The following is a 17767-nucleotide window of genomic DNA, read 5'->3' as shown; positions in this document are numbered from 1 at the left end:
AGACAACAAAAAGAAGCATCTCAGCTAGGCGGTGGCCTATAATCCCAGTAGTCAGGAGGCAGAGCCAGGAGGGTTTCTGTGAGTTCGAGGCCAGCCTGGGCTACAGAGTGAGTTCCAGTAAAAGTACAAAGCTACACAGAGAAACCCTATCTAGAAAAAAAAAAAGAAGCATCTCTGTTATCACTTTAGTTCTAACTCAGCAAATCTTTTAAAACACTTTACCTCCAAAATTTTAATAAAATAAGTCTGTGTCATCTTAAACATAAAGAGCATTGAAGACCTAGTTTATGGCAGAATGTTACCCTCCCATAAGATAAATAAATGCATACATAAAATTACATATATATATATTACATACATATATATATAGCCACAAAAATTAATAGAAGCAGTCATTGCCAACACACTATTTAGTGTTTTATAATATCCCACAGCAATATCTCTGTCTTGATAATGTGGATTATTTTAGATGACATATCATAGAATCATTGTAAATATGTTGGTTGCATGTTGCTCTCCAGAATTTCCTCGTAGTTCACCTAACTGTAACACAGCTGACAAATGTCTCTAACACAAAGAGCTATATTCCACTAAAACATATATCTTCTCTTAGTACTGATATTTAATTTTTCGTGACTATTTGACAACTCTCTATTCATTCATGCATAAGGTCACAAATAAGCTAAAAATTATTAATTTCATATCACAGAGTATTACTGAAAGAAATGTAAAAACAAACAAACACTGACTTGGTTAAGAAAAATATTTCTGTCTGGTCAGTGCAGCCTGCTCCATACTAAGATAGTAAAATAGGACTCAGTAAATTGAAAATATATGACTTAAAGTTGTCTGACAATAAAGTCCACTTAGACAAACTCACATGATGCATCTGTTTCATTTCTGGTGTCACTTTTCAAGTCTTTTATTTTACTCACACATAAAAGAGCACCATGCTGTTACAATTACTGCCATATCTTTAATTACAGTCATTTTTATTAGCATGAATGATGCTGTTTTTCTTATTAATTATTAAATACTAAAAGACATAACCATTACAGTTTCTCTTGAATTAGGTATAAGGCATTTATAAAAGCTGGGCATTAAACTAACTGTTATAATATTACAAATTCCACTTAATAATCTTGAGGCTGCATTTTTTCATAAATCATCCATGGACTGGAAATTATATATTTTTCTGCTACAATGCTTATTCATCATAAAGATTAAATTTATAGTTATTATAAATGCATTGCTGTTTAAAACGTTTCTGCGTCTGACACACTTTTTGTTATATTTATTTTGGGGTGGGTGTTGTTTTCAAGACAGGATTTCTCTGCATTCTTTAAATGGTTATAATTTTCAAGAAAATGAATTTAAACTGAAAGGAAGTTGGGCCTAGCACTGTCTCTGAATTTTGTGGGGTCTTCTGGGAATATCTGTAGAAAATACTTTCATGTACCTATGCAATTGATGGCTATATCGTAGATAAGCGTCTATATTTATTTCATTGCATATAAATAATTAAAATCATATAAATGAGAAAGAAGATGTCTGAAGGTACACGAGAGCCTGCAAGCATGTCCTTGGGTAAATGCACACTTGAGAATTCTTCAGGGAATGGTTTGGGAATTAAATCATAGACTTCAATCTTATTTTTTGAGCAGTTGTCTGGGAACTCCTAAAATAAACATTTTAATATTGTGCACTTTGTATGAACGTGTCCTAGTATTATAGGCAATATAAGTAAATGCTCCAGAGCTGGGATATGAATCTTTCATAATTCCATAGTAACATTCATCATTTCACTATTTTTTTTGCATGTTAACACCTAGAACTTTAAAAAAAGCATTATAGCTCATACTTATGTCTGTCAGATTATGTTTCCATTTTGTTGGAAGAGGCAAACACCAGATATGTAGTAATCTCAATGAAAAATGCAACCTTTTGAGGAGTCTCTGACTGTAGTAGAAAACATCAGTTCCAATTTCTTTCATTATATTTTTCATAAAACAAGTTCCTAGAGTCTTCCGGTGCTCTTGGGTAAACTTGAAATATTTTATATCTATAATATTTAACTGTCACTAGGAAGAAAAAATAAATCCTAATTTAAATCTATCTCTTCATTTCAAATTGTATCTATTTTTTGACATCAGTAGATATTCTAGTTTATCACCATCTTAACTAGAGTAGCTGTGACTAATTTCAAGACACATCTAAGAACCAAATCCAAGCCTGTTGACTTTCTCTCATATAAAGATGTTTTAGGGAGTATCATCAGACTTTCATGTGAGACCTTAGCCACTCTTTACACCTTCCTTCCATGTACAATTAATTCTACAAGGTTCATGTGGATTTGTGACCTCCAGAGGTGAGGGAGCATACAGACTATGGGATAACTAAAGTGATTTCTCTCAATGCAAAAACAGAATAATTGCCATCCATGCTGGGGCAGGTAGTACTTCTGGTAGTGTGACTGGTTCAGGGTCACCCACACTACTGTAATTTACCATAGTTCTGTAAGATCAATAAATTCATTGATTCGCCTAATTGGGCTTTGGTGGAATCATAATTTAGTCTGTCTTTAGAGTCCTCTAAGGAGTGAGTAATCATTTGTTTGAATATCCCCAGAAGACTTTCACATCCTTTCTAGTGCAACAAAACATTATAACACAGTTGTATTTATCCAGTATTTTATTTAAACAAACAAACAGATAAACAAACAAACAAAACTAGTATCCAGTTCTAAACTGTCATGTTAATACAAAAACGATTTGGTTTTCTGTGTTGTAAAACTACTTAACCATTATTTACTATTAAACACTTTAGTATCAGACCTCTATACTTCAGCTCATTATGCAGTAGTTGTGAATGACTTCTGTTTAAAATATTGAAAATATTTACAGTCTCAAATTTATTTTAAATACTCTAGGGCAAATCACTCCATTTTGTTATTTGACAATTCTTTAAAAATAAGATTCTCAATTCGCTCCTCTTAAAGATCAGCAAACCCTGGAGAAGAGGAAGAAGAAGTATTGTAAGAGCCAGAGGGGATGGAGAATACTAAGGAAACTGTGCCTCTAAACACCCATGTCCATATGAACTCACAAAGACCGTAGCAGTATGTGCAAGGCCTATAAATATCTGGGCCTGATGAGGTTCCAGAACTGGGAAGTGAAGTGGATAAGGGCCCCCATCCCTAACCCAGAAGTTATCACCAATGGGTAGCCATTCACAAATGAAAAAAGAGCTTTTTCTCCAATGGCATTTCACTTGGTATACAAACCACTCTTAAGGCTCAGTCAAAGATAGCCAAGAAAATATGAGCGCAGTGGCATCTTTGCAGGTTGTCTCAGAATTCTTTGTCACTTTTTTCCCCTTGCAGGTCCTTTGCTATATATTATAATGCTTTCTAGGATTGTGTTTTGAGGAGATTTCTTTGTGTGCCAATGTACGTGTTTGCATCTGTATGTTTTCTGTTCTATTGCTGTGAAGATACACCATGACCAAGACAATTCTTATAAAAGAAAGCATTTAACTGGAGCCTGGTGTACAGCTTCAGAAGCTTAGTGCATTGTCATCGTAGTGGGGATCATGGCAGCAGGGATGGCAGGGATGATGGGTATGCAACTGGAGAAGTAGTTGAGAGCTACATCCTGATCCTGATGCATAAGTAGAGAAAGCAAGCCTGGCAGGGATTTTGGAAACTTCAAAGCCCACCCTCAGTGAGACTTCCTCAAACCAGGACACAAATTATCCAACGATACCATACTTCCTAATCCTTCTCATGCTTCAAATAGTGCCACTCATGATGGTGACTAAGCATAAATATATGAATGAGCATATGAGAGTCACTTTTTATTTCTGGTGGTGTTGGTTGGAGATAGGGTTTCTCTGTGTAAAAGCCTTGCAGTCCTGAAACTGTCTTTGTAGATCGAGGTGGCCTTGAATTCATAGAGATTTACACACCTCTGCTTCCCAAGTGCTAGGATTACCACCACAAGGGGAAACCACAATCAGAATATATTGAATGTTTCTCATCTATTTTCAATTTTAAAAAGAAGAAACATTTGTTTTTTTTTCGAGACAGGGTTTCTCCATGTAGTTTTGGTTCCTGGATCGTGCTCTGTAGACAAGGCTGGCCTCAAACTCACAGAGCTTTGCCTGGCTCTGCCTTCCGAGTGCTGGGATTAAAGGTATGCACCACCGCCGCCTGGCCTGAGAAACATTTTTAAAATGATGATTCTATGAGCACCAGGAAATGTATTACAAGTTGGTATAATTTTTTTCTACTATTTGAAATTACTCAGGCTCTCAGTCTGAACTACGTTAAGTAAGTTTCTTCCACATATTTTACTCAAATACATACTCTCATAGAATTCTAACACTGTAAATCATCTCTGATAGATACTTAATTTAGTCTGCCATGGTATTTTCTGCAAAAAAAAAAAAATGTTTTTTGAGAAATCCCTTGTGTTTTATGTGTCAGTGATTCCAGTCAAGAATTGTTATTTTCTACACCAACAAAGGAGACTCAGAATGAACAACACTTATGCTCAGACATATTCACTTTAATCAAGCAAAGGTTTTGATTTTTTTTTTTTTTTTTGAGTAAAATCCTAGCATTCCAAAGGGTATTTCACCACATTGGCATCATGCCCACAGGAAATTAATCAGCAAAGATTAATTATAGCTGAAGCGACTGCTTTCTCTTATTATGTGACTATCTGCATTTACTCAGGAAGGAAAACATGTTTTGCTAGACAATTGACTAGTGATCATGCTCCAAATATAGTATATTCCTGTCTCTTCCAAGGGCCATTTCCACAATTTTAAGTAAGACATGGTTAATAGGACTACAAAATATATAAACTTATCCTAAATCTTTACCACTTGCCTTATAGACAATTGCAAATTTATAATCAACACAATAATCATCAACATACCTCAGATATCAACATTTCTTTAACATAAATCATTGTCTTTGATTTTTCCCCTTTCTGATGTTTTTTATAACTTTGCCTTCTCCCAACACACAATGTACCTTGTTGCTAGTGGGCAGTAGGTCCTGTTCTTGAAGCTGCTTTTTCTTGCTGATGTGCAGTTAGATTACAATTACCATTCCTTTTTAAGTTATTATTTTATAACATTTTCATAAAATATATTTTAGTCATTTCCTTTCTTCTCCCCCAGCTCCTTCCAAATCTTTCTCATCCACTTATCCATCCAAGTGCATGTTCTTTCTGTCTCTCAAAACAAAAAATTTAAAACAAACCAAAATCACAGTATGTCAAAGAAAAAAAAATCCAACCAAGCCAACACACCTAAAACAAACAAACAAACAAAAAAGCCAAACCAAAAAAAAAACAAAACAACAACAAAAGGTAAACAAGAAAGCATAAAGTTCATTTTGTGATGGCCAACTATTCCTGGGCATGGGACCTGCCCTGAACTTTGGTTTATATCCTGAGTTCCACTCCACTGGAATAAAACAATATGTTCACTTCCCGAACAAGTATCAGTTACAAGTTGCTTCTTCCTTAGCCGTAGGACGTCATGCCTGCATCTGCTATGCAGTACTGGTTTGTCTGATCTGAACCTGTGCACATGTCTTCTGTGTGCTGCCATAGTCTTTGTGAGCTCATATGGATACAACTCCTATTGTGTCCGCTAGATGCTTTTCCATAGAGTTATTCATGACTTATGACTCTTCCTGTCTTTTTACCTCCTCTTCTGCATAGATTCTTTAACTTTGGAGTGAGGGGTGTGTGACAAAGATGTTCTATGTAGTAGTGACCTCTCTGTACAGGTGTTGGTCTTTGTTCTAATTAGCAACCAGTGCAAGTGGAAGCTTCACTGATTAGTGTTAAGTGAGGCACTAACAAATACATCATCAGGAGTATTCTACTTCCCTTTAGAAAAATGGTATCAGTCAGTTTTCCCCCAAGGGTTACAATTTATCTAGTCTCGGGTTCTTGACCACATTATCAGTGCCAGGTAAGGGTTCCATCTCTCAAAACAGGCTTTAATTCAGTTTATAAAAAGTGATTGGCTAGTCCCATAACATTGGCGCCACTATACACTAATGTATCTTAGGTATTGTGAAGAATTTTCTTTCTGGTCCAGTCTCTTTGGTGTTTTTATACTTATCGTACCTTGATAAACCTTGATAGGCCTCATTCTTTAGACAGGGAAACTTTTCTTCTATAGTTTTCTTTAAAATGCTATTTGAGTTTTCCACGTGGGTTTAATCTCCTTCCCCTATCCTTATTATTTGTATGTTTGGTCTTTTTGCAGTGTCCAAGATTCTCTAGATTTTTGTGCCTATGTCATTTTTAGACTTAACATTTTCCTTGACTGAGATATTCATTTTTTTACCTTGTCTCTGACACCCAAGCTATTATCCTTCGTGTCTTGTAATCTGTTGGTGAGGCTTAATTCTGAATAATTTATTTGACATCTTAATTTCTTATTTCCACCTTTATTGTAGTTTCAGAGGACTTTTTAGCATCCTGTTTCTTGGTTAAATTCCACTTTTGTGTCTTGAATTATTTTGCTTATTTTATTCACCTATATTTTCATTGACTTCATTAATGTATTTATTTAAATATTCTTTAACATTCTTGAACATATTCATAATTAGTGTCTTGAAGTCCTTGTCTGTTGCTCTAGCCATACTGTATTTTTCAGGGCCTACTGCAATAAAATTACTGGCTTCTGGCAGAAGCTATTGTCTCAGCTCTTTATGTTGTGGTTTTGCACTGGGATCTAAGCATCCAGAGTTTGAGGTGTTTGAGGTGTTCATTTATGTCAACATCTGCTCTTGTCTTTGTTGGGTGATATTCCATTCTTTAGTTGTTGCTGCCCTTTCTGGAGCCTATGCAAGTATAGTGGCTGTGGGATTCCTTGAGGAGATTTTCTGCAGCTTGGTGAATACTAGAAAAAAAAATGGAGATGGGCTAGGAAGAAGGACTCAGAGGGCTCATGGAGAAAATCTAGGAAGATCTTGATACAAACCAAGAGGCAAGTCCTTAGGGAGTGGAGGTAATTTACAAGGAAATTTTCCTGAAAGCAGGCTGCTGCTGGGCAGAGATCACTCCTCCTGTGGTTACATTTAAAAGACCTCCAGAAGATCAAGATGATCCAAATACCTACATATAGAGGAGTGGTGATCTCCAGGTGTTGACAGCTGATAGCTTCTGGGAAAGAGAAATTCCTTTTTGATTGAAGGTACAACCATTGGTGGCTCCAGTGGATTGCCACAAATCCACGTACATTGGACTTAGTAGTTTATCAAAAATGAATTTGAAACAACATAGTTAAAAGTAGAAGTATGAGGGGATACATAGGGATTTGGAGAAAACAGAGGTATATGTTATCATATTTAATTGTATACATTGTGAAATTCCAAAAGAATGAACCAAATTATCAAAGAAGAAAGGAATATAATGAATGCTAAGTGTTATTTTTAAATTTTGTTATTTAATGACTTGGGCAGTTATATCTATGCCAGAGTGCAAAACAATGCCAATTTCTGCCATGACAAGAACTTCTAGTTTAGTCAAATATTATAATAAATATTTGCGCACTTTTTCCACATCTTCATTGAAATGTGGGGCATTTCAAGTGTGGCATGTGCCTTGCCATCTCTATACGCATCAAGGCCTTTCTCCATAGTTATCCCAGGTGTGTTCATAAGGACAGATGTGCAAAATTCAGAAAATTAATCACAATAGGCTGTGTTAGTCACTGAAAGACCAACATCTGGTCAATGATTACATAAGCTGAAAGAAGGAAAGCTGCTTATTGTAAAAGTATTAAAACAAAATTTTCTTCCTTGACATTATAGACCATTGCAGAAAGAAAATTTTCTTTTCACTCTTTGTTTCCATGACTTCTTCAAGGTATCAAGACTTATCTATTGCAATAAGATATATATTGTAAACAAATAACATTAGTGAGCTTTATATATAGTAAAAAATTTGGTCAGATTTTTCTAATATTCAAATGTTGACAAAATTGGTGAGATTAAAATAATCATTTACAAAAATTTCAAATAGGCTTTAAAAACTATTATTTACATTTTTAGAAAATGTAAGAAATATTCTTTGAAATAAATCCTATATGATTTTAGTATTGAATGATGTTACAGTTTCTGTCCTTGTTTTGTATCTTAATATGTTTTCATCATAATTTCTCCTCCAAAATGTAAGAAAATCCTTGAAGCATCGGATATATGTATATTTTTTCTTGAATTCTTCTTATTCTGATGTTCTAGATGGAATATATGTTCCAATTACTACTTGGTATTGTTTAAAGAATTTTTTTCTTATTATCATGAAAAAATGGAAATAGTCAAGAAATGACACATATTTTATGCAAGTCTCTATTATCTTTTTATTAGAATTTTATGTACTTAAAATACTTAAAAGATATTTCAACATGTTGGAGTGATGGCTCAGCAGTTAACAGCTCTTCCTGTTCTTCCCGAGGTTTCAGGTTTGAGTCCCAGGTTTAATGCACGTTAGGCAGTTCAGCTCACAAATGCCTGCAACTCCATGTCCATTGTATACATCATCCTCTGTGGCCTCCACTGACACCTGTATGAATATGGGCATAAACCAATGAAGGTACATACACACACACACACACACACACACACACACACACACACACAAATGTGTGTGTGTGTGTGTGTGTGTGTGTGTGTGTGTGTGTGTGTGTTAAAAATTCTAATTGTGTTCGAAGTGGAAAGTTTTTCCCATTAATGTATCAGTCAGAACTGATCATAAGAATCAGTTATCTCCAAAATAGAGATCAAGGCTATTTCATGTTCTGAAAAAAAAATGCAGTGCAGTTGTACATAGTGCTATTATTTACTATGAAGGCATTACTAGAATTATTTTAATTAATCTGCCTAAATGCTGTGTAAGGTAAATTCATGGTCACATGTTTACAGATGGAAAACATTGAGAATGATAGATCATTAGACAGTTAAATTTTCTTAGGGATAGAAATTATATTCTTTAATAACATGTTAGAGGTAACTTGCCCCATAGTCTATCAGGACTTCTTGTTTTTATAGCCCACATTTTTCTTAGTTTATCTTGACAGCCTTTTGTGTATGCCATCCACTAGCCCTACCATCTCTCCCTCCATCCCATCCTTTCATTTTGTTACCTGTCCAGTTAGTTTTTTTAGGAGTATAACTTGGTTGCATCTATGTTAGGTCCTTGGCCAAATATCTGCTTTTGTAAACCTTATAACAGTGCAAACACAGGATTCACTACTCCTCCATTCTAAGCCTATATACATGAGAAACTGGATATTGTCAAAATCACACTACTTTTACAGTATTTAATGCATGTTTAACCAACATAAGCTTTTATTGAGGTCAGGTTATCTAGTTTGATGTGTGGGTCTATTGTCTTTTACACATTCATAGAAATAAATTTCTTATTTGTTACTCATATTGAGCCTCCAAATTCTATCCCTGTTATCATTTTCAACTGACTAGTTTCTTTATATATGACTAAAAAAATAGGTGCAAATAGAAGTGAATTTTTAAAAGTACCATGGATACAACAATACAATATTCAAGTATCTGAGTTTTTTCCTCGATACACTGACTCCCCTTCTGTTCCCAAGGATGATCTTTGTTGGCTCTTCTCAGCCCTCCTCTACTCAGGCCTCTAGGATATCTTTTACTTCTTACTGAAGGCTATTTGTCTAGAAATACACATACTACTATACCATTACCACTCATTTATTCCTACCTACTAAAACTTTTCCAAAACCTTCAATCACTTATTTTTGTCTCAAAACTCACATTTTCTACTTTTTTTTTGTATAATCTCGGCATGTCTGTCTGTGGTGGTCTCCATGAGATGCTCTCCATAGCATTGGACATTTGAGTACTTAGTCCCCAGTTGGCAGTAATGTGTGGAGAAGCTTAAAGATGGAGCTATGGTTTCTTGAAGGCAATATGTCACTGAAAGGTTTCAAAGCCTCACACCATTCTGAGAGTGCTCTCTGTTTTATGCTGGGATGTGTGGAGAATGTGAGCCCTCAGTTTTGTGCTCCATCCACCATACCTACCTACTTCCATGTCTCCCCACCATGATGGTGATAAACTCTTTCCCATCTGGAATCATTATATATATATTTTTTATATTTTACATACCAACCACAAATTCCCCCCTCTCATCTCTCCTCGCACTCCATCTGAAATCTTAAGCCCAAATAAACCCTTTCATCTAAAAGTTGCCTTGATGTTGGTGGATTTGTAAAATAATGAATATACTCTTTATCCTTATTTTTTCAGAGTCCTCAAAAAGAGTCATTATACTCTATTATATCAATTAATCTCCTGGAATTTTTCATTAGGGTTATTTTAATTAACACCATTACAATTTTGATATTATTTTGAGAAATTCCCCAACAGCCTCCACAGTGCCAAGCATTCTATCTTTACTGTTAATGATGAAGGAACTAGGGGATCATTTGCTTCTCTTTGATGGATTAGACTCTTCAGGAAGTTTCAGGTCATTTCATCGCCCTGTTCTATGCAGCCAGTCACCTTATCTGGTATTAGGGCTCCAAGGTTAAGTGACTGGATGTGTTCACTTAACCATCCACATGATAATTAAAGCAAGGTCTGAATCAGTGGCCTTGGGATTTTTATTATCACTTGGGAACTATTACTTGACCTCCAAACTGTTAACTACTTTAAAGGAAATTTGGATGTCTAACAGATATTACAAAGTCAACATATCCCCAGAACTATTTTCGTTTCTTGCAAACTGTATCTCAATCCACACGTTCTCATTTTAATTCTGGAGTACTCTGTAATTTACTTTATGGGGTCAAAATGATAACTCACTCTGTAATACATTTTTCTCACTCTCAAATTCATTTAAACAGCAACCTATTTGCTCTACTTTTGCAATGAATTCATAACTCTACTTCCCAACAAGTCCACCTGCAAACTTGAGCCAACCCTCCATAGGCTTCCCCTTGACTTACATCATTGTTTCCATTCATCTTCCAAATTCCTGTGTTATTCCTGTCCTTGGATTTGCATTTTAAGTAGAGCAGCTAGAAGGAGGTTTTCAAACCATACTTCACACTATTACCCTCAAATTCCAGCCTTTCCAATTCAACCATTGCAGAAGCATAAGACAGCTACATGCAGCCTGTCTTTCATAGTTTCAGATTTGTTAAACTTTTATGCCTCCATGGACTTCCACACTACACCATACAAGACACTGAACTACTTGCTTCTCAGAGCACTTGAACTTACTTCCTCTAGTTACGGTGTTTTTCATTCTTTATCCTGATATCCATTTTGTCATGTGCTTGTCCCCACGGCATTTTACTATGTGCCATGTGTACTACTTATTTATCCAACCATTCTCCCAGAGATAAAACTTCTACTAAAGAAGAAGATTTTAATAGTCAGTGATGTTCAGAAAATATAAAAGCTTGCATATTAGTTAGTTTTCCATTCCCTGCTATTGTTCAAACTACCTAACATAATCAACTATTAAAAAGGAAATGGTCACAAATAATGCAGATACCTATACCTGTGTAGCCCGCTGTATCACTCAAGAGTTACTATACTTAAGGTACTTAACAACTTCCATGCTGTTGTAAAGAGAGTGAAGATCATAGGGGCAAAATAAAGGCTTACAAAGCATGGCACTGTTTTGGCTATCCAGAATGTAGCAGATAACATAACAGTTATCCAGGGAGCCATGACTTTGTAATAAATGTGACTTGTTATATAACCAATCCTATCAAGATGTCATTTTTGTGTGATTTGGGATAATAATATCCTTGGGACCAAAAATGTTCTTCTTTGCTTTGTGATTGAAATATGTTGCATCTATCTACCCATGGCACTGTGTATCTCCTTTAAATTACCTACCTCGTGGGGTTTCTATCCCTGGACTCAGAGTTTGAACCCACCACATTAGCACAGGGCAAACAGAGCAAATACTTTGAGTGCTTAACATACCCTAATGTCTTAATTGCATTGATGTGGGAGAAAATGCTCTTTTATAAGCATTTTACAGAATGGAGAAAGGAAGGCAGTGGACAATAAAATAATTTACCATTTACCTGTAAGTATGTCCATAGCAGCTTACTCAGGTAAAATATTAGCCAGAAGTGGATTTTGATCATGAATGCCTTCATAAACAAATTAATACTGGACAGTTACTAAAATGGGGCATTTTTCCTTAGGCAATTGGAATGTTTTACTTTCAGTAATGACTCCATTTGGATCCACACACAACATTAAAATGTTACTCAGATAATTGAATTTTCTAATGCTAAAAGCACAAATATAAGATAAATGAATATATGGAGCACTATATTCTTATCAATTACTAGCTGGAAAATATTTTTTCCATTCTAAAAATTGTATAAATTGTATTATTTCACTGAACTTTTATATTCTGGAAGAAAGTTTGTGTTTTTAACCAAAACTGTGCACTTGAACTGAGATGAATAACCTTAATGGAAAATGAGCTATTTTGGGGATTGTAGCTATTCATTTTTGGGGAAATTAGTGCTTTCAGCTAATTTCCTTTGTTTTTCTAATACAGAAGAGAACCAGATGTTTTCCATTTTTTTAGAAATAATTTTTCACATCTGCTTCAAAGCTGCAGTTGCTAAATTATTTTTAATTATTTTTAAAATATTCATGCTAAAATTTAACAAAGTTTGCCCTTATTTACTTGAACACAGAGTTTCTATTCTTTTCTCTTTTAATATTTTTCCCACTCACTTCTGCACATTGGACACAGAAATCTCCTTATAGTAATTTCATCATTTCAGGCTTTTTTATGGGCCATTCCTTTGTTTTGTTGTTGATAATAGAGTCTGTATAAGAATGAGTAAATGCACATTAAGTGAACCACTTGCTCTTTTTATTTGAAAGGTGTGATGACATTATATGATTAAAAGTTTAATAAGGGACTAGAGAGATGGCTCAGTGGTTAAGAGCACTGACTACTCTTCCAGAGGACCCAGGTCCAATACCCAGCACCCACATGGCAGCTCACAACTATCTCTAACTCCATTTCCAGGGTTTTTGACACCTTCACAGAGACATGCATTCAGGCAAAACACCAATGAACATAAAATAAAATAAATTATATATATGTAGTATCAGAGGTTATTTTTCTGAAGATATAACTTAGGTTAAAAAAATCTGCCTACCATACAAAAGGGGTAGAAAATGTAATGTAAAATGGCCAGTGTTTTAGTGCTGTGTGCTGTAGTTTGGATATGGGACATCTCCTATGCATAAGGACCGTGTGTTAAAGGTCTGGCACCTATTTCAGCACAGTTCAGATTTGAGACTTGTGAGAGGTGATTGGGTCACAAGAGCTCTGCCTTCCTTAATGGTCTAATCTTTAAATTCATCATTAGAGACATTATTGAATAGTAATAAAAACTTTACAATAAGAAGAGTAGTTGAAGACAAAGTATCTTGGGGGCTAATTCTTACCCCAGGTTCCTCTTTCAAGCTGTTTCCTGGCTGCAAAAAGGTGAGTAACTCATCTCAGCTGCATCTTTGATCATTGATGTGTCTTCCACCATGGTGAACTGAAACACCTGAAACACTGAACAAAACTCATTCTTCTTTACATTTTGTCTGTAAGGTATTTAATATAGGAATGAAAATGAACACAGTATGACAAGATGATATATTCATTCTAAACCCATTTTATTTAAGTCTATAACATTGAAATGGTCTCACTTTTTCATTAATGTTACAAATTACTCAAATAATCACAAAATTTTATAAATTAATACATTTAAGTGACCCTAGAAAGAAAATTTAAGTGATTATGGAGGGAATATTGATTTCCAGTGAATGAAATCACTCTTAGAATAATATCTATCCCTGTTTTAACATTTTTGTCTTATCAGAACTTTTACTGTTACTATCATTGTATATTAGTAATAACTACAATGTGTATAAATATTGAAAATACATTCTAAGGTATCTATATTGGTATGAAATATTAGTTTCATTAAGAGTCTCTATTGTTGTAACCACAGATCTATCAAGAATTTAATTGTCATAAAACTAATATCTCAATCTAATAAATTTACATTCCAATTATCCCATTCTTATTTAAATTAAACTAAAAAAATTAATATATGATACAGGACAAACAAACATTTAAAATAAAATGACTTAAATGATTAAACCTTTTGTGACTGAAGTTTATTATTTGGTGTCATGTAACAAATAATGATAATTATTCTTTATTATACAGGTAAACTTTGATGATATTTTGTGTATGGTGTAACAAATAAAGCTTGCCTGATGATCAGAGGGGCAAAGCCAGCCACTAGTTAGTCATAGAGGCCAGGTAATAGTGGCACACACTTTTAATCCCAGTACTTGACATCTCATTCCTTTTCTCCCAGTACTTGGGAGGCACACACACCTTTAATACCAGCACTAGGGAGGTTGAGACAAGAAGTGGTATGACTGGACAGAGAGAGGAATAAAAGGTGGGAGAAAACAGGAGCTCAGCCCTTTGGGCTGAAGAGTTGATACAAGGTGAGAGGTGGCTGTGACTAGCTCCTTTGTCTCTCTGATCTTTCAGCATTTTCCCCAATATCTGGCTTCAGGTTTTTTATTAAGACCAATTAGGATTTGTGCTACAATAAATGATATATTTAATCATCATACTTTGAATAGTTTTGTTTTATTGAACCATTTGTGTTAAAATTTGGAAAAGGTAACACAGAAGGTTTAAATATCCCAGACATAATTAATTATATGAATAAAATCTGACATATTCCTCTCATCAGCCAGGAAATTTCATTTATTTGCCTAAAATTTACAATTTACTTCAGGAATTTTGATAAATTTCAGGTATATTATTTGAAGCAGAAAGGATCCTCTGAAATATGTGTAGGGCAGTAGGAGACTATGCCCATTTAACAAAGCTCCATCCGAGGGGTCTATGACCTTTCCCACATGGAATTTTTAACAGGCTTATAGAATCAGGTATGGATTTCTTTCTGTGGGAAGGGCCTCAAATTCAACTAAAGAGTAGATAATTACTTCCACAACAATCATGCTACACTATGGTAAAGTTGGTACATCTTGACTGGAAGATTGGAAGAATATATCAGAGGGATCACAACTTGGTAAGATTATTGATACCTGTAGTGGCTTCAATAGGAATGGCCTCCATAGGCTCATATATATGGTGCTTGGTCAATACGAAGTGACACTACTTGGCAGGGATTAGGAAGTGTAATCATTTTGGATCAGTTGTGGCCTTGTTTAGAGGAGTTATGCCACTGGGGGTGGGCTTTAAGTTTCAAAAGCTCAAGCCAGGCCCAGTGTCTCACTCTACCTGCTGCCTGCAGATCCAGATGTAAAACTCTCAACTTTTACAGCACCATTTCTGCCTGTGTGTGGCCATGCTTTCCACCATGACAACAGTGGGCAGACCTCTGAAAAATCATCTGTAGAATAAATTGAAGAGTTCTGTATTAAGGACATTGACAGACGCTATTTCAAGATAGCCTAATATTGACTGTCTAATGTGGTTATTAGTCATCATTCTTATGCAAATCTATACAGCAGAAGATTAAACTGAGTGAGGAAATACAGAAAATGTAAAGTTTGAGGAGATAAGGAGAACCAGGGAGTGTAATGGAGCTAAGTCCATTGCTCAAGGTGATAAAAGTCAGAAATCTTGATGGTACCTGGAATAAAGGGTATGCTGACTTCAGGGCAAGACCATACCCAGCTAAGCTTCCAATTTATGAAAAGGAATTAACTAAAAGCTTATGCAGGGAAGTAAATCATTGAAAACTGAAAGCTCTTTAAAATGTGATTGAATAACAGGGGCAAATTCTAGCAGCAGAAAGCAGAAGAACATGGCAGCTTTGGTCACATGGTTCTGGCTTTAGAGTCAAGGATACAAACAGGGGATTGTAGAATCTCCCTCTGTGGCTAAAGAAAGTCGCCGAGCCAAGCATGTGTCAGGGGTATCTCTGTATGGAGACCATTGCATGAAACTGTGAAGGTGAAACCTGGACTGCCTTAGAAATCTCAAAACGTTGAAGATGCCAGATTCTTGAATACCTGCTCTTTTTAGTAGGAAACCTTGTTTAATTTTTCTGCCTCTCTCTTTTCTTCCCTATATTCCCACCCTTTCCCTGCTTATTCCTATCTACTTTCAGTATTTCCTCCCCAGTGACTAATTCTTTCTAGGGACTACAAAAAGATATGCATTGAAATCATCTGTTTCCCAACACTTATTGCCTTCATCTTCTGATTTTCTTCCCTAATGCTTCTGATTCCAAGTATTTTAAATAATGTGGGAAAATAATCTTGCTATCATGGAAACTGTAGCATAGCATGGTTAGACAAACATCAATACTACAACAAAGTGCTAAGTTAATTTCAGATAATGTATATTATGTGAATGAGTAGGGTACTATAAAATGCTTTGAACTAGTTACATTTGAGCTAAGCATTAAAAATAATAAAGGAGTTATGAAAGTCATACTTGAAATGAAAGTCAGTGAAAGAACCATGAACTATTTGAGGAAAGAGTTTGTTTTAGTTTACACTCTCAGGTCACTTTCTGTCACAGAGGGAAGTCAGGGCAGAAACTCAAAGCAGGAAACTGGAGGCAGTTACTGTAGCAGATGCCATGGACAGACACTCACTACTGTCTTGCTCCCTCATGGCCTGCTCAATCTGCTTTTCTGTACCATCCAGGACCAAAGTGCCAGGGATGAGACTGCCCACAGTACACTGTATACTGGTCCTTCCAATAGTCTTCATTAATCACAGACCTTCTCTACAGTCTTTATTAGAAGCCATCAATATAGACATATTCTCAATTGAGGTTTATTTTCCAAGCAACTTAAACTTGTGTCAAGTTGACACAAAAATACTCTGGACAGTTACTCCCATCATGCTTGTGTCACTATTACATCCATGGTTATGTCTTGCCAGCCAGTCATTATTGTAGCTCATAAGATTCCCAACTGGGTATGACTGATGATAACTTCTGTCCTCTGTGAGCTTGCTTAGCACCTCACAGCACTGTAAAAGCTAGCCAAGAGGGATGAAGCTTCCAGATCTGTAGCAAATTGATTTTCTCATATTTCATGACTCAAACAGTGGTAGCTGATTTTGTTATCCTTTCAAAATGCTAAGACAGTGTTCCAAGAATGCAGATCTCTCATAGAGACTTCAGATCTTTAATTTTAAAAATAATTTTAGTAATGTGTACATACATATTTATCACTAATACCTCTCACCTCACCACCATTTCTGTCACAATCACACTTCCCCATACTCCAACTATGTTTCTGTTTCTTGTTCATGTGTAATTTTCTTTTGTGACCTACTGAGTTGAACAGTAGTCTGTTTGACAGTGGATCTGCAGCTATGCAAAGGACCATAGCCAGCTCAGCAATGGTTATATAATTGAAGAAGGTGACTCCTCCCAATATCCATCAATATACAGTAGTTCATCAGTAAAGAGTAGAGCCCATGAACTTTACTCCCCTGAAGGAACGATTATTGACTGAGCCAGCGCAGGTAAAAAAAAACAGTTGCTGTGAGTTAATGATGACAATTGTTTTATTTAGTCCAGTGAGGGTCTTTTTTCAGAATTTCAGTCAGTCTTCCAGCTCTTATATACATCCTGTCCCCGATTTCACAGGGTTCTGAATCTTTGAGGGGATGGTATCAATGTCTTAAGCC

This window comes from Onychomys torridus, chromosome 10, assembly GCF_903995425.1.
Source record: "Onychomys torridus chromosome 10, mOncTor1.1, whole genome shotgun sequence".
NCBI lineage: Eukaryota > Metazoa > Chordata > Mammalia > Rodentia > Cricetidae > Onychomys > Onychomys torridus.
Note: the sequence above shows the minus strand (reverse complement) of the source record.